Source organism: Marmota marmota, unplaced genomic scaffold, assembly GCF_001458135.2.
Source record: "Marmota marmota marmota unplaced genomic scaffold, marMar, whole genome shotgun sequence".
NCBI lineage: Eukaryota > Metazoa > Chordata > Mammalia > Rodentia > Sciuridae > Marmota > Marmota marmota.
In genome coordinates this window covers 2,492,788-2,514,315 of record NW_025999942.1, presented here as the reverse complement: position 1 = coordinate 2,514,315, position 21,528 = coordinate 2,492,788, and the positions used below count along the sequence as shown (strand labels likewise).

Below are 21,528 nucleotides of genomic sequence, written 5' to 3'. Positions count from 1 at the left end.
AGCTTGATATTAGATGACTGATATCAAGTGGCTCTGAGGAGGGATAAATAATATTTATTCATTTGTTTAAAAAATAGCTTTATGAGGGGGAGTCCATCCTATACAGCCATGCCAGAGGCTTGCTTACCTGTCACCTAACCTCTGAGTTGGGATTGTTAACTCATGCTTGATCCCGTGTAAGAAGAAAGAAACTGAGGCTTCAAGAGGGTAAACGTCAGAATGAGTATACTGTATGTCACTTTTCAAAATCAACTCTTGACTCCAAATAAATTCATTTAAAATCTGGGTATTAGCTTGTTTTTAATTCTTAGGAGGGTCTCTGGGAAATAGGAACATGAGTTGGACACAAATATGTTCTTCATGGTAAGAATTTTCTTATGATGGTCACTTAGCATAAACATTTAAAAAATAAAACATCGACAGTAAAACCTAGTGGGGTGTTTGGCATGATTCCTGGAAAACTGATAGTGATTGGTTTTATGTATTAAACTTAAAGAACTAACAAATTGATATCCTTACATGCAAAGTAACTATCGTTTAATTCATCAGTTAAGTTTGTTTACATAGTATTGCCAAATTTAGCAAATTAATTATAAGTATATGTGTCTGGTTAAGTTTGAATTTCAGATAAATAATAATTCATTAGTGTGTTTGTCTTATGGAATATTTCTTGTATTTTATCTTGCATCTATTGGTATTTTTAATGGTTAAATTTATCATTGTATTAAAAACAAGGAGAAAACCTGAGCTTCTATCTACCATTATGCACAAATTCCAGATACTTATAAAATTCAAATTAAAGCATTTAGTACTTTAATAAACTAAAGAGGCCTGTGAAACTTAAATGATATTAGGATGAATTTGACTTATATTAAAATGTTATCATTTCAGAACACATGAAGATTTTGTAGACTGCAAAGCCTTTAGATAACAGACTGTCCTAGATAACAGACTCCTGATCTAATCCAGAGTAGAATGTTTAAAACAAATGTCTGTCTGGATGAAGCAATGCTATAAGTGAAACCAAAATTAGTCCTTACAAAACCAAGAGCAATCATGGCATCTTGGGTTTCAAATCACCATAAATTCTAAGTGCCTTGAGAAAGGACACTGCGGAAAGGACCAGAGCTCAGGGTTTTTAGTCTGAGAGTTTCAGCAAGAAAAGTGAATCCCAATATCACACTCATCAACATCTCCTTTAACAACTAAAAAATGGATAGGCTTCCACTGTATCTTAATCTTATATTTTGTACTGCAAAAAAAATGGAACTGCCTGCTTCATAAGGCTATTGTGAGAATCAGAAGAGACAACCTAGGTAAAGATGTCTAATTGGATCAAGTAGTTCTTATAAACTGAGGATAGACCAAAGAATCACCCACTCACGCACAAAGGAAATGTGAAGATTCTCTAACTCAGATCTCTTACCTTAGGATAAGGGTAAATGACTTTCTAATTGGCACAAAGAGAAGCCAAAGTAGCGCTAGAGCCACACTCCATAATCAATAAAACATAGTGCTTTTTCCAATTTCACTATGTTCCCTCTTAGGGTGCAACAGCTCCATCCTAAACATTGAAATCGAATGCAATGTGCTAAATGTCAAGTTTAAGGAAAGAAAAGATGGCAAGGAGAAAGGAGATAGACACATAAAATAGAAATTAAAATAGTAACAGAATATACAAAAATTACATTGCCATTGACACTGTCCAAGACCAGAATAGCAACGGAATTATTCCAATTACAATTTGGCACATCTACATCAATCACATTTAAGGATCCTCCTTGGACTCATGATGGGAGTGGTCAATGTTGTCATCACTGCTACTATCATAATGAACTTAAGGAAATCGGTCTTCCTTCCTCCAACAGAATACTCTTATGACAAAATTCGAAATTTAGCATTACTTTTATAAGTAAAAGTTGCTAGAACAGTGTTTATCCCATAGCAAGAACTGAACAGGTATATTTGAACTGATCACAGCTGATTAAGATGCACACAGTCAGAAGTTCATACTTTTTGTGAACTAATATGTGAAACCACTTTTGCCTGGATCATGAATGGGTGGATAGTAGATGAATGGATTGAATGAGAAAATGTCAAAACACCAAATGATTACATTGTGTGAAGTATGTACTAGGCATCTTCATGCACATTTTCTGGTTTCAACTCTATGATAATTTTGTAAGCAAGAAACCCCATCACTTCTGACAGAGGAAGGAATTGAGACTTACAGAAAGTAGGTGAATCCTCAGTGACTGCAGAGTGACAATATGTATGGCAGAGCAGAGATTTGAACCCAAGACTACAGAGGACAAATCCAGCACAAAGCAATAGTACCCAATATGCTTCTGATCTTAGTTTTAAAAAACTGAAGAATATAAAACATTGCATTAACCATAGAAAAGTTTACAGAATTCAAGCAAGATATCCAAAAAAAAAAATATGGGAAGCTAGAAAATCTGGCTTGGTTTGTTTGAAGGATTTACAGAGCAAGTCTTGAAGATCCCAGGGGAAAAGAGGAGAAAAATTATCCATCCAAAAATTCAGAGAAGGGAAACAAAGGACGAAAGGAATGACCAAGAATGAGAGAGACTTGTCATAGCATGAAGTGAGCCTTCATGGACAAGATTAAGGAATGAAAGCTGGTTAACCGAAAATAATACTATAGGAACATAAGAACCAGGCATTAACCTAGTATGTATGGGGTTATCAATGAGTAGCTTAAAAAGTGATAGATTTACTTGTCATGTGACAAACAAAATGGGTTTTAGCATCAGTTACTTTTGTTTGTGTTGGTGTAGAAATAAAGAGCTGGCCTTCCATATAATTTCTGGAAGCTAATGCTTGAGAAACACATGAAATCAATCTGTATTTTATCTTTTACTTAAATGGAAGAACCATCCATCTTCAGAGGCAGAATAAAATTAAAGCCAAAACAATTGCTATGTTAGAAAGAAAGTCAACCCTTTTCTCTGAGACATTAGCCTTGTTTTAAGGAAAAAAAGAAAAGGAAGGAAGAGAAGAAGGAAAGAAAGAAGTAATGAGATTTTCCTGCTTAAACTGGAATACTGTCTAAGAATTGAGTAATCACTTATCAAAATGAAATTAAAGAAGAAAAAAATGTTTTTAACTAAAAGGATTCTCAAATATTATTATATAAGTCATGCATGCGATCGTTTAAAGACAGGCTGTTTAAAATGAGGACAACCACTATAAATTAAACAACAAGCTCCTTTGAGAACCCCACTTGATTGTTTCAAGACTCCTCACACTGTACTACAGCAATAGATCCTTTGTGACCACACTCTGCAGCCCAGGGTGGCAATTAAAATGACAAAGCGGCTAGTCTGAGCATCTTGACCAGAGTGGATCTCTAGTAACGCTGCAGCTGGCGCCTCACCCACAAACCCGCGGGCAGCCAGCCCAAACTGAACATTTTTTGAAAGAGCTCATTACTCACAGCTGCACCGCACACCTAAGAAGATGCTCTATCCTCTACCGAAGGCGAAGACCTTAAGGAAGGGGGTCCGGGATCCCCGCAAACGGCTGCAGAGACGGACCGACCCTGTTTCCCAGGAGCTCCCGGAGGACTGCAGGACCAATCCAACCGCTGAGCCTGAGATCTCTATAGGCTTCTTGTCCATGTCCCCTCCTCGTTTACTACCTCGTTGGAGCCTCCGATACTTACTGGTCGCTGTCAGCATCACGCATCACGGTCTTCGTGCCTTTGTTTGCCTTTTGTACCATCAGCAGGTTCCAGCGTGACTGCCACCGCAGCCAGCCGCACTGGGTCCCAGCACTCGAATGCCGCAGAGTCAGTAGCTCCCCCTACCCAGCGGCCTTTTTTTTTTTAAAGAGATAGGCTGATCATCAACCTTAGGTTTCAGTAATGCTGCAGACACAGGATTGTAACAGTTGAGAGATTTTTTAATTTTCTTCATTTTATCAGATGAGGTTGTTTGATGGAAGATTGACTCTATTAAACAATAACTGGGGCCTTAGACCTCAGGCTGGGTCTCCTTGACATCATGGGCAATGCAGAGTTGTGAGCAGGCAATGTCCAGTCAGGAAATCCTACAATTTATTACAAAGAAAAACAAAAATCCTAGCAATGCACTCACAGATAAAACACAACAACAAGGTGTGTTTGCACCACGTGAATTTGTGTTATTTGGATTTAGGTATGAGGTTCCAAAGGTGAAAAACGAATAAGCATTCACTCAAAATGCTTTGTGAACTTGGAAATGCCATACAGTTGTATTTTTTAATGTCAATTTAATAAGAAGAATATTTGAAAAATAAATCAAATAGAACTTTATTTTCTTGCATATAAATGGGGGATCTGAAATCCTAATATCTGTTTTTATGGCTCTGCTCTCCTGGGCTCATGTACATTATATTCCTTATTGTAGTCTCCCAAGATTACTGCCTACTTTATCTGTATAAATCAAGAATTTAGGCTTATCTAGAATTACTAGAGTTTGGAAGCTCCTCTTTGTTCTACCCCTGGGGAAAATACCTAATTCAGTTCAGCCAACTCCAGACCTGAAAGGTTCAGATCATCTCCCTGAGGAAGAAGCAGGTCCCAAATGTCTGCACTGTCCTCAGAAAGAGAGTCCCCAATTCTCTGCAGTCTAACCCTACACGGGGCTGCAGCATAATACACCAATCTCACAGCCTTTCTTTTAGATCCCAGATTCACAGTTTCAAGTAGTGTCATCCCTGAGTATCTATAAGAGATCAGTTTCAGGAGCCTTGAATCCATGTATGCTCCAGTTCCTTATATAAAATAAAGTGTCTATGCATATCCTCCCTTGCATTTTAAATAATCTCTAGACGACTTGTAATATCTAATACGATGTTAATGCTATGTCAATATTTGTTACAGGGCATTGTTTAGGGAATGATGACAAGGAAAAAAGTCTGTACATGTTCAGTACAGGTGCAATTTTTAAAAAAATATTTTCTAAAAAATATTTTCTATCCGTGTTTGTTTCAATTCACAGTTGTAGAACCTGTGGATAAGAAGGGTGAACTGTTTGTAATTTCCTGGGAGAGAGTAGTGAAATGACTTTTTCCAACAAAATTGATACATAACAAGTAAAATAACTTTATCAGAGAGCATGATGTCTTGAGGGGACCTTTGGATTCTTACCAAAGTGCTGCATGAGCCACCAGCAGTGTGGCCCTTGGTGGCATGCCTAGGTAAGCCTGCCTCCTTCCAGGCTACATCAGTTCTAAGTACCATTTCCCTTATCAAATTAATTAATGGTGCAACAATTGGATTGTAAGTTGTAAATATGTATAATTCCTCACTCCCATGAGTGAGAAAAGTGGGTTTTAAGGGAGACCGTTTTGTTTTGCTCAGTGTATGAGTGTTAGGATGCACAAGGCAGAAGCCAAGAGAAAAGTCTCTTGCAGGAAGCTAGAGAAGAGCTACATCATGCTGCACAAAGGACTGCCCAGCTGGTGACAACTCTAGAGTGGAGGGAGGGATTCTCAGGATAGGAAAATCCAGGCAACTGACAGGTGTTTGAGAGACTGGCGAGAGGAAGGGAAGGAGAAGGGGGAAAAGAGTCGGGAAAGAGATAAGGACCGTACATCTTTAGAATGTCCTGCTATGGGTTGTGCAATATAATTCTGTCTTCAGTACTCTCATCATGAAAAAACTTCAGTAAAAAATTCCTGTTTGGGACCCAATGCTGAGTATACTTAGATTATGTCTTAGTCTGTTTTCTGTTGCTACAACAGAATACCCAAGTATGGGTAATTTAAAAAGAAAAGACCTCATGGTTTTGGAAGCTGTGTGGTTACATAGAGCGATGACTATATGTTGCTTCAACTCGTGATGAAGGCACACGCAGGATTGCCAGCAACAAGGGGTGGCTTTACAACAACCCACTTTCCTGGTAACTAACCCAGTCCCACTAGAGTAAAGTCTCACTCACTATTTGAAGAAAAGCTTAACCCATCCACAAGATCTCCACCCCATAACCCAACTCCTCCTACTAGGCCCCACCGCCCAGCAATTCTACACTGAGAATTAAGGCTTGACTTGAGTTTTGATGGGAATAGACCACATTCAAATCATTACAGGTGACAAAAAGGTTCCTGCTGGTTGAATGTGGAGCTCTACTCTCTGGGCCAGAGAGCTCCTCAGTGTGGAATGCCTGCCTATGGCCTCCTGCTCATGGTCCCTACCCCGCAGGGTGGCCCTTCATGTCCTGTAATCTCTCTTTGCTGCATCAGCCTTACCATCATCCAGAGGCAGGCTCTCCTCATCCCATGTGTAGGTGACTCCAGTTGATTTTTACTGTCTTAAATAAATATTTTAGTCATCAGAGGTAGCTCTTACACTGCTCCTGCTTCCCATTGGCCCTACGTGTTGACAGAAGGGGGTTCACAGGCTTCACTTTCAATGTGCACCCTCACAAGTGCATCCATTGTGAAGGGCCTCGAGATCTTACATTGCCCAGCATTTGGAGATACTTTTTGCATTTAAATGACAACATTTAGAATATTTCTTTTTCTTTTTTTAAATTGTTTTTTTTTTAATTTTTTTAGTTGTAGATGGACACAATGCCTTTATTTATTTATTTTTCATTTGGTGCTGAGAATTGAACTCAGTGCCTCATGCATGCTAGGCAAGTGCTCTACCACTGAGCCACAATGCCAGATATCTCTCTCTCTCTCTCTCTCTCTCTCTCTCTCTCTCTCTCTCTCTCTCTTTCTCTCTCTCTCTCTTTGGAATAGGGATTGAATCCAGGGCTTTGGGAATGTGAGGCAAGCTGCTTTGCTGTTGAGCTACATCCCAGCCCCTACAGTATTTCTTAAGTGACAGTTACTGTTTTATGCTGAGTACAAAGGCATTGGGTGTTTATACTGGAAAACCTGAGAAACATAGCTAGTAGTTTTACTATCCAAAATAACTTCTCTAAATCTTTTCAAAATTTATTTTAACTCATACATAAAATTATACATATTAATGGGGTGCCATGTAATGTTTTGATGCTTGTATATATTGTATAATGTTTAAATCAGGTTAAACGTGTGTATCTCCTCAAATATTTATCATTTTTTCTGGTGAAAACTTTCAAATCCTTTCTTCTAGGTTTTTGAAATGCATAGACTTTTATTGTTTTATATATAGTCATTCTACTGTGCCACCCCACATCAGCTGTGCTTGCTCCTAATTTTAACCTAGTACCCATTGATTGACCACACACACACACATACACACACACACACACACACACTGATACACACACACTGATACACACATACATGCAGATTGTATATATACAAATCAGATATATACAGATTGGATTTGTGTGTTTATATACACATAATACATAAAGATAAAGTATACATTGAATATGCTATTAAATCTGTTTTTCCACTTAACATTATACTAAGAATATTTCCTTGGGTTGGAAATGTGACTCAGTGGTACAGCACCTGCCTAGCATGATCAAGGCTCTGGGTTTGATCCCCACTACTGACAAAAACAATAAAAAATAAAAATATTTTTCTTTTATTTCCTGAGACCAGGATCTCTTGGTCCTATTGCATTATGATCCTTTTTATTATACCATAATTTATTCAGCCTCCTCCTTATTTGGGGACTTCTAACTTGACATATGGTGTTTTCAGAAGGGTTAGACCATTTTGTCTACCAATTCACCTTGTATAAAGGTGCCCAGTGAAATATGGCTATTTAAAAATAGTCACATTATGTAGAGTTTAAATACCTCATGAGTAGTGCATAGTGTATACTTTTTACTGTCAATAAATTGCACAGATTTATTTCTAGCTTTGTATGCCTTCTGAATATGGTTTCGTTTGCACCACAAGCCCTTCACCCTGCCCTGGTCCAGATACAATGGCACACTTAATAAACCATCTGAGCACAGTTTATATTTGTGGCACTATTTATGGCATTTGAGTGTTGTCATCAAAAGACTTATACTTTGTCTTAAAAATGCTACAAAGCAAAATTTTCTGCATAATTAGCAAATCATGGATTTTCCACGTTCTGGGAATGATCGACTGCTAACCAGGACAGAGGTCAAGATGTCTGTGATGGTTTGTTCATGTGTCAGCTTGACTGGGCTGAGGATTACCCAGATAGCTGGTAAACATTATTTCTGGGTGTATTTGTGAGGGTGTTTATTGAAGAAATTAATATTTTAATTGTAAGACCAAATAAAGTAGATCTGTCCTTGACTTCCCATTACTATACCAAAAATCTAAGAAAATCAACTTACAAAGAAAAAATTGTGAACTTAAAAATAAAAAAATTATTTTGGTCCACAGTTTTAGAGGTTTCAGTCCATGATCTCTTGGTCCTATTGCTTCGTGATGAGGTAGAACCTCTTACCTCATGACCAGGGAGCAGAAAAGAAAGAGAAGGGTTTAGGTCTCACAATCCCCTTTGGAGGCATGACCCCCACCCCTATAACCCATAGACCCCAATCAGCCCTATCTCTAAAAGTTCCTACCAACTTCCATTAGCTCCAAGCTGGGTGCCAAGCTTTTAACATACAGGCTTGGGCAGGGGGGATGCTCTTAATATCCAAGCTATACTGACTCTCATCAGTGTTGAAAAGAACTATCCAATCTGTTACTACAAAAGACCTATAAAAATAGGGCCCAGAAATGAAACCACCATTTGACCCAGCTATCCCACTCCTCATTTAATACCAAAAGGACTTAAATACAGCATACTACTGGGACATAGCCACATTGTTGTGGAACCAACTTAGATGCCCTTCAGCAGATGGATTTAAAAAATGTGGTATATATACACAATAGAATATTACTGAGCATTAAAAGAGAATAAAACCATGGCATTTGCAGGGAAATGGATGGAATTAGAGAACATAACGCTAAGTGAAGTAAGCCAGTCCCAAAAAACCAAATGCCAAATGTTTTCTCTGATATAAGGATGCTGATATATATATATATATATATATATATATATATATATATAATAGGATGGAGGGAGCATGGGAGGAATAGTCAAACTTTAGATAGGGCAAAGGGGAGGGAGGGGAAGAGAAGGGGCATGGTGGTAGGAAAGACGGTGGAATGAGATGGACATCATTACCCTAAGTATATGTATGAAGACATGAATAGTGTGACTCTACTTTGTATACAACCAGAGACATGAAAAATTGAACTCTATATGTGTAATATGAGTTGAATTGCATTCTGCTGTCATATATAACAAATTAGAATAAATAAAATTTAAAAAAAGAGAGCCCAAAAGTCACAACAAAAAGGCAGAGGAAGGCAAATTATTTCTCTCCTTTTCCTGGAGCTAGGATATCTGTGTTCTCTTGCCCTTGGATATCAGCTCTCTTCGTTCTCAGCACTTCAGACACCAGGACTTACACGACCAACCTCTCCTAGCCCAAGGCTCTTCTGCTTTGGCCCTGTATTGGGACTTCCCTGGTTCTTAGGCTTGGATTGAACTATACCACCGACTTTCCTAGTTCTGTGACTTGTAGACAGCCATCAGACATCAGAAGATTTCTTGGCCTCCATAATGATATGAACCAAAACCTCAGACTTCTTTACATATCCTTTTGGTTCGGTTTCTTTGGAGAACTCTAATACAATGCCTTCACCTACCTTAAACTAACCTTAGAACTTGATGTAAGATAGTATTACCTGGTTCCACCGTTGTCCAGAACTATGAAGGCTCAGCCAGAGGATATGTCTCTCCCACTTGCCCAGAGCTTTCAAAGAGCTGGCACCACCAACACTCTGGCTTCTTCTCCTGGATCACTTTAGCCTTTGTTCAGACTGAGCCCAGACTTCCTTTCCAACTATGTCATATGGTAGAAGTTCTGTTCATGGCCTAGTGACCATGTGGCTTTCTTGGCTGTTTTCTACAAAGTTGCCTAAGTGTTACATTTTATTAACTCAGAGAGGTCCACAGTTCCACCTGAGTGATATCAACTCAATCTCAGCATATACTGACCATTCTAGATTCTTAGCTTTAATACCTTTGCTGAAGGTTCTGTTAACTCACCTGCATCTCACGCCAGTACTCTCTATCTCAGTAACTACTCTTGGCTGCAAATAGACAGCCAGGAGTTCAGTCTCTGTAAGCCAGTAAATGTCTAGGTAAGTCAGTCAGTCATGTTTTTTGACCTTCCCTTTCTTTATCTGTGAAATGGGAATAGTGCTTTCTCATGTGGATATACCCAGTGTTTGGCACATAAGGGTTCAAATAACAGTTTATTGGTATATAGGTTTTTCTCTACTTTAAGACATTTTTCTAATTTAAAAATTATAATTTCAGGGAAAGGGACAAGACATTTCCTTAATAAACATTGAAGTCCTTTAACTAAATCTTTGGAAATTTTCATTTACATTTCTAACAATAGCAACAAACAATTCCACTGCATATTTAAAGAGGAACTTACAGACCCCGAAGATATGAGAGGTACTCCGTTATCAACAGAAAGAAGACCTCACACGCATTGTGGCTTCTCAGTAGAGGTGGGCCAGCATGTGACAGGCACAGCCATGTAACACATCCCTGACACAGCCCCCCAGCTTGTAGTCCTGGGTGGGCATACAGAAGGTTCACAGCCAAGACCAGCTGAACAGAGGAGACTCAAGGCAGAGCTCACTTCCTCAAGCCAATTTTGTCCTCAGGCCTCACAGTGTTAACAAGCCTGCTATGGGTTCCTTGAACTGCTTCTAAGAAGTCAGTTCCTCGAAGCTCATCTCTGATTTATCCCCTGCAGTTTCCGAGGCAAAGACATAGAGGCAAACAGAGACAATCCCCACGCAGCTTCCTCATAAAGAGCTCTTCATACAAAGTTGAAACTGAGTTCCTTTTGTCCCTGCTTCACAATACAAATCATATTACAAAGAAAAATTGCAGACTTTCTGTGTCTTAATTACAACATACCCAGTTTCTGCCACATGATGTGGTGTAGGCAAAATTATAATTGATTTTTTTTTTTTAATCATTGATTCTTAAGGTAATGCTTGAGGCCACGTGGTCACCTAAAAAAAAAGTGCACATCAATTTACAGAATCATCTACTCACTATAAAAGGAAGGCTATGTCAATAACCCAAATTTCCTTGGAGGCCACAAGATAAACAGACTTTATGCAAGGAGCAGTTATTTTAGATCAGTTTCCCAGCCCCCACATTTAGAAAACATTTTTTTAAACAGAGCTCATTTCATGTAAATAAAAATCCACCATAACCCTACCACTAGGAAAAACACTATTAGTGTTTTAGTGATTGTAAATCATGTCAGGCCCTTCCCTGGGCATATATGTGCAAAAACAACTATTTATTTAATTATTTAGTGCCTTCTTTGTATAGGGCCCTATGCTATGCACCACAGAAAACAAATAGCAATAAATCAAATAGCAAGGGCCCGCCTAGGGGAGCTTATGTTCTATCAAGGAGAGACCAACCACACACAAATAAACATACATGTCAAATGTTATACAGTAATATTAAGAAGAAAATTAAGTAAAGGAAGAAGATGGCAGTATGACATTGGAATATGCTAATTTAGACAAACAGCCAGCTCTGTCAAAAATTATTTATGGACATTTATCCTATACAAGTCTTATAAAGTATGGCATTTTCAGACTTAGAACTAGAATTAAAATTAGCAATTTAGTGACCTTAACATGGACAATAGTCAAAGCAAAATCAAATACTAAGACAGCACTCAACATTTTTGTATACTTAGTTTTGTTTTTCTTTCACACTCAGTGTATGAACAGTGAATTTAAATTACATAAGTAAAAGATTATTGTATTTTTCTTGCAAATGATCCAAAACTATAGCTAAAACAAATTTTGCATATATAAATAGCATATCTCCCATTTATTATCTCAGACTAAGTAACCATTATCATCAGTCATTCTTCTTCTAGAGAAAATCTAAACCTTTTCAACATGCATATTCATATAAACATAGCAGTAAATTGTACTGAATTACCAAAATAACGTAACCAAGCCAAGGGCCAAGGTGCTCACCTGTAATCCCAGTTACTCAGGTGGCTGAGGCAAGAGCTCATAAGTTCCAAGCCAGCCTGGGCAATTCAACAAGACTCATCTTAAGACAAAAACAGAAACAAATAATTTATACTCTGCTAGAAAATATTTTGCTATTTTCATGCCTGTATCCCATTCCTTCTAACTTTTGCATAGTATTCCACAGTCAGGAACTTCCATGTATTTAAATACTTCCATGTATGTAACTCTTTCATTCTTGATAAATATAATGTGATTTCCAATTTTCATTATTAAAAGATAAGATGGCAATTAACATCTGCATACTTAACTTTTTATATTCATGTGATTATGGCCTATGGGTGATAATATGGAGAAAAACTACTGGACCATAGGACTTTACATTTTAATATATACTATCTAACGATTTTATCTATTAAAGCACTGGGTATCTTTTTTTATCTATTAAACCACAATATAGGTATCTTGAGGCTACATTTTCTCCCACCTCACAAAATACTGTGAACATTTATCAGTGTATTTATAGGTCCTGTAAAAAAAACTCATAGAGGCATATGATTCCACTTCATTGGTTTCATTATAGTGTTTTCAACTACTTCTCTACTGTTGAATATTTCAAATATATCCAATTTGTGTCTATGAATCTTGTGTATACATAGGTGTAATTTCCTGATACCATATTCCTTGAAGTTTAATACTGGGCCAAAGGGGATGGACAAGTTGAGGACATCGTATACAAGACTTGCCAAATGGCCCTCTGGAAAGACAATTCCAACAGCAGAGAACGGGAATAATCACATTCATTTATAGATGAGCATCCAGGGTGTTCCGCCAACTTTACTCAATTGTGAAAGTTTCTGTGAAGGTGGCAAACTCTCTACCTGTGCAGGGACCCTGCAGCATGATGTACCCAATATGGCAGGATACTATGAGACTGCAGATTGGCAAGCCCTGGCTTTCCACTTATGACTGTGGCCCTTGAGGCACAACTTGTCTGCATGCCCCAGTGGGCATGGTACTCATACCCTATGGAGTGTTTGTGTGGAATAAATGAGCTAAAATTTTTTTGCACAGCACCTAGTTCAGTTCTCATAAATATTAGCAACAAGTTATTATACTGTTGCTGTTTCTACACTTACTTTTAGAAGCAAAAATATCCAAAATTCCTTATTCATTTTATTTATTGACTACTTTCTATGAAGTAAGGTAGACAGTATTTTCATCCATGTGACAAATTTATTAGAGAATTTATTAGGAAGATTTTTTGCTAAAAGAGTGCTTTTTTTTTTCAGCAGAGGAATTATATAGTCATTCTTTGGTATCTGCAGGTTTCATATTGGTTTTAGAACCTCTAAGATACCAAAATCAACAGGCACTCAAGTCCTTATATAAAATGGGGTAGTATATAACTTATGGGGTTACATATAATGTATGTAAAATGGAGTTACATATAACTTATGGACATCTTCCTGAATAACTGAAATAATCTCTAAATGATTATAATACCTAATACAAGTAAGTGCTGTGTAACTAGCTATTATAATATTTAGAAAATAATGACATGAGAAAAAGACGGTACATGTTCAACACAGATGCAATGAGTTACAAGTACTTTTTTCCAAATATATTTGATCCAACTGTATGATCATGTATCTGTCTTTTGGCCTTTGTTCTGAGTAAATGTTCAATTAGAATAATACTGATACTATTGGCATATGAATTTAGTATATTGATTTCATTGTCATTTTAATGTTTTTTATTAGCCTTACTTTGAGTGTGTGTATGTGTGTGTGTAGGGGTGTGTGTGTGTGTGTGTGTGTGTGTGTGTATATATATATATATATATATATATGAAATCTTCCCATATAGTTTTATTTAAGCCCCTATACATTTCTTTACATTATAAATTATGAGTAAGCAATCTCATCATTGAAACAGATGTAGAAGGTTCAGAAAAAGGGTCAAAAGCAGAAAAATATGACCAAACTACAAAGAATATCAAATAAAAGGAGACAGAGCCAATTTTTATAACATATGTCTATGTAAATTCAGAAAAACTCAAAATGAGAGGAGGAGCTTGAGTCTCTTTAGTCTTTGCTTTGTTGAGTACTGAAGCAAATAAGTGGAAAATTGATTTTAAGGGTAAATGAAAAACTAGCATGAATTTTGCATCTACAGCATTCCAGGCATTATTATTCCAGGCATTAGGTTACTATAATGTTTTTCTTAATCCACACCAAATAATTGTTCAGTTGACCCTCCATTTTCAGAAAAGGCTGAGTCCAGAAGGGTTCCCTCCCAGGTGACGGTAACCACCACCCTCCTTCCCAGGAGGCACAGTGAGCAGCCCACATGGCATCTCCTATACATGTCCCTTATCCCAGGGCTGATGAGCAGGCAGACAAGGTGAGGGCTCTCTTCAAGAGATCTAAAGCTGAGTGATCATTCTCTTGGCTCAAAAGAAGTGAGATGCATAGTGCTATTTCAACAAATAATATGAAGGAATGAGGTGTTACATCAGAAGGGAACATGTGACACAAATACACACACACACACACACACACACACACACACACACACTGATCATGCCTAGAATTTATCCTGAATAACTAACCTACTAAAATTAAATTTAGATATCTTCTTGCAAGACTATCCATACAAGAGTACAGCTTGAATGTTTGAGCATAACATAAATTATAAAATAACATAGTCCTAAAAATAAAAACAAAATAAAGTAGAAATTAGAACCAGCTATATAATTTGCAGGTGCCACTACCAAATGAAAATATTGTGTACTTTGTTCAAAATTATTAAAAATTTTGAGATGGTAACTACAGAGCATTAAGGCAGGGGACCTTCTAAGCATGGAACCCTCTGTGACTTCATTTAGCCATTCCTAAAAGATAAACATAGAGAGCATTTGTAATATATTACATGGTAAGCAAAATAGATGAATAAATGCAACATGATTATAATTACATAGATCTGTGTGTGGATCCACAGCCAGTTCTCCTGCTGTCCTCACTGGGGTTAACTGCAATGTAGTCGTCTGTGACCCCCACAGGAAGACACCTCATTCAGGCACTGTTCTGTGCATGATTGCCATAATTGGTGAACATCCTTGTCTGTTTTAATTCTCAGGGATTTATCTGGTCCAGGTATCTCTCTGAGCCTGTGCCTCACACTGCCCTGTGCTTTATACCATCTGCATCCAGTTTCCTTAATATTTACCTTGGAGCAGCCAGCCTCTTGTCCTCTGCAGTTGTACGAAGCTGACAACCTGAGAACACGGTGAGTGGTCCCAGCCTGGGCAGGCCTGGGTATGGAGCTGCTGCCAAGTGCGAGATGTAAACTGGACCTTAGAGCCAGTCAGGCCTATTACCCAGGACAGTCTCCAAAAGTCAGCAAAGCCAGAGAGGAAAAACAAACACATAGTCTGTTGAGAGCAATGCAAAACAAGACTGAATAGTGCAGAAAGCTGTGGGGATGCTTATTTTTGCCAGGTACCAAGTTTAGAATCCTGGAGGGCTTACTGAATAGCCTTACAACATGGGTGAGGGTGTTTCAAATCAACCAAGCCTCCCCCGGAGGATTCTTCAGGATTGCTTTCTCCTATAGATGTTGGCCTTAGATGCTTTAAGAAATTAATACCATAGAAATTGCTGATAAACTACACAGGTGGAGGCTTACTTGGACTTTATGTGTGATGCAATTTTCAACCATATACTTCACAAGGCAAAGCCAACATAACCAACCATACAGACTCAGTCCTGCTACTTCCTAACACCTGATAGGTATGTTCACCACTCTGTTCAGTCAGAACTGTAAAAACATAAAAATAAACTTGCTTAAGATCACATGGAGTGACTTGGAGAGCCAGAGCTCAGACCCCAGGCTCTGAAAATTGTGTCCATCCAAACGAACAGCCATCTCTGCCTACAGGATATTTGAATGCTGTCACTTCTCAGCACATAGCCTCACGTTCTTCTCGAATGAGTGTTTATGTAATATTCTCGTTCCTTTTCCCTGCCTCAGGTACCACCTCTCTTGACGTTAGACGTTCAAGCCCTATTTGAACACTTGCTTCCTCTGTGCCCATCCACATCCAGCTCATGCCGGCTGAACACTCATCATGCCAACTGGTTCTATTCCTGACCTCTCTCACAAGGCATGGAGATGTTCCTGGTCAAACCGGTTGGCTCTTCATGGGAGCCACTTCCAGATTTAACCCCCACATAATCAATGAATTTCACTTAGTCTTTAGGTAGATCTGAAGTCATATAATGAACAATGGATTTCCATCATTCATTAAGAAATTGCTAAAGCAGTAAAATAATAGAGTAACCTTTCATTACTTTTTCATTTTTGAAAAGCAGTTGTATTTCCCACTTTGGGTTTCTTCAGGCTCACCGTTATCGAATCACAAATCTCTTCACTGTGTAGGCAATAAAAACTGGGGCACAAAGAAACTTTGTGACGTCCTAAGAAGACAGTTAATAAGCACCAGGGCTCCTGAAAGCTCTGGTTAAAACCTGCACTGCATCATGCCTCATCCAGGATATTTTTCTTTATTCCAGCCCCAACACAGAGATATTATGTACTCAATATTTACTGAAACATACAATAGCGTTTCTTCTTTTGCAGTTTTTAAGCTGAATTGTGGTGTTTGGTCATAAAAGTTTTCAAATATAAATGCGTAGAGTTTTGAAAGGTAGTTCCATAAATGTTTTAACTTCCCTTATTGATGTTGTTTATTCCCTTGGTCTATCTCAATTATGCTATTTGTGATTTACCCCCAATTTCACTGGTTACTATCTAGAAGTTTATCTGTATTCTCTTTCAAAGAACTAGTTATTGGATCTGTTGGTTCTTTTTTTCTGCATTCTAGTTTATTTCTGTAATTATCTTTATTTTTTCTTGTTTTCCCTTGATTTTTTTGTTTTCCTTTTCTTACTTTTTGAGTTGAATACTTTATTCACTTACTTTTTTTTAAGTTTTAAATAAACACATGTGCTAAGGTGATGCATGTGCCCCTGGGTATAACTTTAACAAATTCTTCTATTTTGACATATAATGTTTTAATCATCATTATTAGATGGGTATTTGAGAGTTGTTTGGATTATTTTTCTCTGAACCATATGTGGTTTCAGAAAAAAATGATGTCATTTCCAAGTAGCAAACATTCATTTTGATTTTACTTGTGTTAAAAATTGTGGTCAGATATCATGGATTAAGTTATTTTAACCTTCATTAATTTATGGTGATTTTCTTTGTGACCTTAAGAATATGATTGTTTTTCTCTGAACCATATGTGGTTTCAGAAAAAAAAATGTTGTCATTTCCAAGTAACAAACATTCATTTTGATTCTACTTGTGTTAAAAATTGTGGTCAGATATCATGGATTAAGTTATTTTAACTTTTATTAATTTATGCATCTAAATAAAAGACTGTGCATTGTCTGTTACAGTACTATGATGTTAAACATGTGATTGTGACACCAACCTAGTTAATTAGGTTCTTCCGACCCTGCATGTTTGCTATGGTTTGTATGCTGTTTGTCTCTGAAAGGCTCATACGTTGAAAGCATGTTCCCTAGTGTGATGATACTGAACAGTGGTGGGATATTTAAGTGGTGGTGTCTAGTGGGAAGTGTTTGGGTCATGATCATTCTATTGAAGGGATTAGTGCTTATCTCATGAATAAGTTAGGTCTCACACGAGTAGATTAATTCCCATGATGGTGGGTTACTATAAAAAAAAGCAAGCCTGACTCCATCTAGTCTCTTCCTCTCTCACCATGTGAGATCTTCCACACATGCTGCTCATGGCCTGACCTACAACTCCTGCCATGTGACACCATGTTATGACACAGTAGAAGGCCCTTTCCAGATGTGGCTGCTAATTCTGAACTTTGAACCTCTAAAATTCTTGCTAGGTAAGCCTCTTTTCATTACAAATTACCCAACCTCATGTGTTTTGTTATAGCAACACAAAATGGACTAAAACAATGCTCTTATTGTTAGTCTACTTGCTCTGCTATGGTTGAAAGGTAAATTTAAGTTTTCTGTTACTATTATATTTCTTTTTATTTCTCTTTGAATTTCCTGAAGTTTTTGATTTATGTATTTTATGGTATTTTTTATGCATAAAAAATAAAGATTTCATTATTGTACACTGTTTTGTTATTTTTTAAGTGTTTCTCTTTATCTCAATTAATAGAGCTTGCCTTGGATTCAGTCTTATCTGGTATTAATATCACCATCCCAGTGTCTCTTTTCCCTATAATTCACTTGACCATACAAAGACAATCTATTTAGATCTGTATCTTATGTAATAGTCTGCAGTTTGAATTTAGCATTTTATTTATTTTAGTACTTGTCTTTTTTAATAGGCAAATTTATCCTATTGATACTTTAAACCTATTTTGGGATTAAATTCTCTGAGTCTGTGTTAGCTTGGGGAAGGTCAATAACAAAAAAAATAAAATGAATACATAATTTATTCCCATACTTATAATTTTATGACAAAAAGTAACTGGGATGGGTGAGGTTTCATAGGATGCCCAGAGAGGTTTCTCCAAGGGAATACTATTTTAGCTTCCTTGATAAATTTGACAAATACATTAGTGGACACTTCCTGAATACTGGGCATAAGATTATGGCCAATATCTCTCTGCCCTTTATGTACTAAGGGTCCATGGTACATGCCCTTTATTTTTATTTTTTTAAATATTTATTTTTTTAGGTGTAGATGGGCACAACACAATGCCTTTATTTTTATGTGGTGCTGAGGATCGAACCTGGGTCCTGCCTGTGCTAGGCCAGTGCTCTACTGCTGAGCCACAATCCCAGCCCCCTGTACATGCCCTTTATGTACTAATGATAAGAGTTCTGTGCTAAGACAGAAGCAACTGCATAAAGCAACTGCCAAATAAGAACCTTTAGAGCAGAAGGAGTGTCATGTGCAAAGATCCTGAAATGGGGCATGGGTAAAAGGGGTCGCAGATTGGAGAGCACAGAGAGGAGAGGAGAGAGTGGCAAGAGATGGGTTAGGAAGGGAGTCAGGATCCAGGTTACAGAGGGGCTAGTCAGCATGGAAAACAGCAACTTTCATTCTAAAACATTGGGTCCAATTAATCCTTAAGAAAGATCACTTTGGTTTCTCTTTGAGTTCAGCAAGTGTGAAGACAGAAGGTTCAGACAGAGAGCTTTGGAATCATTTCAGGTGAAAACTGATGGTGGTTTGAAATCAAGTTGTAAACATAAGGATGGTGACAAGTAAAAAGATATGTGTACATATTGATTAATTTTACTGGGAGATTGAAAAGATATGGAGAGGAATCAAGGATGAAAAAGTGATCTCTGAAACCCACTACTAAGCAAATGGGCATCATTGCTTCAGTATGAGACAGGGCAGGCGGCAGAAGTTCTGGAAATGCAACCCACAGCTTCGCCAGAGTCAGAACTGAGCGTTCGGTCTTTACACTGGCTTTTCACTCTGGTTCTGCCTTTTCCAATGCAATCCTTGTTTTTCTTCCTCTAAGCATTCCAAATTTGGGAGGTTTACATTCTGCTTTTGAGAACAGCAGCAAAGTCAAAATTACGCAGAGAAGACAACCCTAATTTTTTAAAATATTCTATTCTTAAGGTGGAATGAAAAATTAACATGGGGATATAGTCTATATTTTTTTTTTTTTAGAGAGAGAGAGAGAGAATTTTTTTAATGTTTATTTTTTTTAGTTTTCGGCGGACACAACATCTTTGTTTATATGTGGTGCTGAGGATCGAACCCGGGCCGCACGCATGCCAGGCGAGTGCGCTACCGCTTGAGCCACATCTCGAGCCCAATAGTCTATGTTTTTAACATCAAATAAAATTTAATTTGTATGGGAGAATAAACATATTGTGATCTGTATGTATATTCATGCTTATTTTTATATTTATACCTCCATCTTTTCAAGTGTTTTCAACATTATTGGTGACCTTAAAAGTAGTGACTCCTGCAAAAAAAAAAAAAATCAGATTGATGAGGTCACAGATGATCAGAATCCATTCCTAATACAATTACAGACCCATTAAAAATCAATACAAATCGAAACCTTCATTTAGTGAGTTGAAATTCTCACTCTCTCAAGTTATCAAGTAATACCATCTGTCTAAACCAAGGTTCATTCAGGCCAGTGGAAGACATTTATTAAGAGATCTGTTGAAAGGAAGTAGCTCACCTGAGTGTGGGCCTGGCTAGGCATATCTGAAATCCGTAGGGTGGCTAGACAACCTGAGCACTGGCTAGCCTGCTATCCATGGTAGATGTTCTTCTTCCTCAAGAAAGCATCAGCTCTGCCTTTAGGACCTTAAAACTGTCTGAATTAGGCTCTCCCACACTATTTAAGATCATCTCCCTTATTTAAGGTCAACTGCTTTTGGACTTTAATCATATATGCACAATACCTTCAAATCAAGGTTTAGGTTAGTGTGGGATTAATTAACAGAAATGGTCATCTCACCAAGTTGGACACCAGAGAAACCACCATACTTTCCCAAGTATGACTTTAGGGGAGTCTTCAGTGGTGCTGAGCTGGAATCTGTGCCCTCAAAATGTCTTTCTGGCTCCCCCGATCCTTTTGGTGCTGGGGGTATGACCCAGGCCTTGGCACTGCTAGGCAACTGCTATATCATTGACATATGCCACCAGCCCGTCCCCTGGCTTTCTAACTCAGAAGTTACTGTTCCTTCCAAAAGTTCTGACCAAGACCTTATGACTCATTTTCCCCGTAGGAGTACAAGACCAAAACTTGGTTAAGAATAGAGATGGATGTCAGGGAAAATGTGACAAAGCTGTGTGTTAAAAAGCTAATGTAAAAATAATCATCTGATTCTTCTCACCACCCTCTGTAGTCAACTTTGTAGCTAAAGGATGAAAAGATAATTTTCTCTCCTTCATTTCCTTCTCCCAGCAAGTATAACCTTGTACAGTTAATGTTTTAGATCCATGAACAACTATCTATATCTATCTTTCTATGAATATATTTAAATATGTATATCTAAAATATGTATAAAATATGTATATTAAAAATATTTAAATATAAATATATTGAAATATAATATTAATACATAGAATATGCATTTATAAATATATATATTCATATATGTGTGTATGTGTGTGTATGTATATATGTATAGATATAGATATAGATATTTCAAGGTTAAAAATAAAAAAGTTGTTGCACAGTGAGAAGGGGTCAAACTGAGTCAATTCCTACCAGTGTTTTCTGTGTAAAATTTAAACAAGAGGTTGCACCTTAGCAGCCATAAGTATGGAGAGCCAACTAAGGATGGAAAGGTGGAAGGAGGTGAGTGCCCAATGGTTTCAATGAGCAGTCAAACCATTGTCAACCACTACAGGCCCCTAACCTTTTGGTTATGCACCAAAAGCATTTGGACCTCCCTGATGGCAAGCCAATGAGGGTTCTTGTTATTCGCAGGATAAGAAATGTGGCTCCTCAGA

The 21,528-nt window shown here is 37.6% G+C and overlaps 1 protein-coding gene and 1 long non-coding RNA gene across 5 annotated transcripts in view; both read right to left on the bottom strand.

Moving 5' to 3' along the window:
* The window catches only part of Sacs (sacsin molecular chaperone), a 150,767-nt gene extending 146,753 nt beyond the window's left edge, over positions 1-4,014 (bottom strand). For 2 of the 4 annotated variants that reach the window (XM_048801279.1, XM_048801282.1), the window contains exon 1: positions 3,689-4,014. The gene's annotated coding sequence lies outside the window, so the exon portion shown is untranslated. Of the gene's footprint in view, positions 1-3,460; positions 3,643-3,688 lie in introns of those variants that run through there. The other 2 variants (XM_048801283.1, XM_048801280.1) reach the window with 2 other exon arrangements.
* Positions 4,015-9,269: 5,255 nt separating this feature from the next.
* On the bottom strand, positions 9,270-21,106 carry LOC125616308. Its single transcript, XR_007346931.1, has 3 exons — positions 15,253-21,106; positions 12,025-14,500; positions 9,270-11,028 (listed from the first exon to the last, which is right to left on the bottom strand). It is a non-coding gene; the product is annotated as an uncharacterized LOC125616308 (long non-coding RNA).
* Between the last annotated feature and the right edge of the window lie 422 nt (positions 21,107-21,528).